Consider the following 1,358-nt stretch of genomic DNA (forward strand, 5'->3'; position numbering starts at 1 on the left):
TGCGCATGTCTGCGCAGCCTACGCTAGCCGAGACCTAAAAACCCTTTTGTGAGACCCACCCACCACATGAGCAGACCCCGACTCACAAAACAACAGCTGAGGCGGCTGCCAGTTCGTACCAGTCAGACAAAGGTCACCAGACACGCGCTTAATTAAATGCAAACAACTTCCCACAAGAATGTTTTCAAAAAGCACCTTTCATTCATAGATTTTGTGTCAACCATCTGTGTACACAAACACACAATCTTGTTAACTTTATTTGTTATATGCGCTTCTTCTTACGATCAGTACTGTGGATCATACATGGAAGTAACACTCTTTCCCATGGACAGTGATATCCACAGCAGCAAAAAGTGAAAATCACTCGGGAAATCAACTTTCGTTCGTACACAAGTTACGGAAAGCAACATGGATCAAAGATCTTAATTCATTGGATTCGTACACACGCTCCCGATATTGACATTCAATCGTGAAAGTAACACTCGTCCGTTTAATATTTAAGACACTGCGCCATTCACTCAAATTCGTAACAAGGCTGGCCCCTGCTGCACAGTTCACACCTGCAGACACATTTCACGCCTCGGCCCCTGTACAAGTTAAACAGGCATATCCCATCACCAGTTCAATGAAAAGTGCCCTCTTCTCGCTCCTCCGCCCTCGTGTGAGGTGCTGAGCGCCACCTACCGGTGAGGTAGTAGATGCTGCTCTCGGCGCACTCCCTGCACAGGGTGCTGGCCGCCAGCAGCAGGGTGCTGTCCTTCTTCAGGGCCTGCATGTCCTCGCTGCGCTCGTCCAGCAGCACCACGGCCTGGTAGGACCCAGCTCGCAGGCGGACCCGCTGTTCCTCGGACACCACGATGTGATCCTGGCCCATGCAGCCCTTGGCCCGGCGCCACACGATGCTGCTGAAGCGCACGTTGAACGAGCCGGGGATGTGGGACGAGTTGAAGGAGAAGAAAGGCCGGCAGTCCAGCACCAGGCAGGAGGCCGCCCGGTCCAACACCAGAGCCCCCAGGGTACGGCAGTCCATGGCGCAAACCTGCATATTGACCATACTCCGCTCAGACCGCCTTGATAGGCAATGATCGCACACGGCTCCGGCTCTGGTCACAAAATCTCGGTTTTGTAAAACAAAACCAGTGAAACTTCTTGGGTTGCCTTTTTTTCCACAAACGTTGTGTGTAAACAGTCCAACTACGACACAAATTTCGGTCTTTAAACACTGGGAGTTGGTGGTTCTGATTTTAGAGAGAGACACTAAAGAGTTAAACAATGACTGCATGTTATGGGCATCCATACAGAGGCACGAAACTTCAAAGCGCCCTGCCTCGCCTGCTAAAAGGTTTCTTATCTTTATG

General features: G+C 50.9%; 1 pseudogene; it reads right to left on the reverse strand.

The window, feature by feature from the left end:
• Positions 1-622: 622 nt before the first annotated feature.
• LOC146816515 (dual specificity protein phosphatase 1-A pseudogene) lies at positions 623-1,030 on the reverse strand (annotated as a pseudogene).
• Positions 1,031-1,358: the final 328 nt, after the last annotated feature.

This window comes from Triturus cristatus, chromosome 6, assembly GCF_964204655.1.
Source record: "Triturus cristatus chromosome 6, aTriCri1.1, whole genome shotgun sequence".
Classification (NCBI taxonomy): domain Eukaryota; kingdom Metazoa; phylum Chordata; class Amphibia; order Caudata; family Salamandridae; genus Triturus; species Triturus cristatus.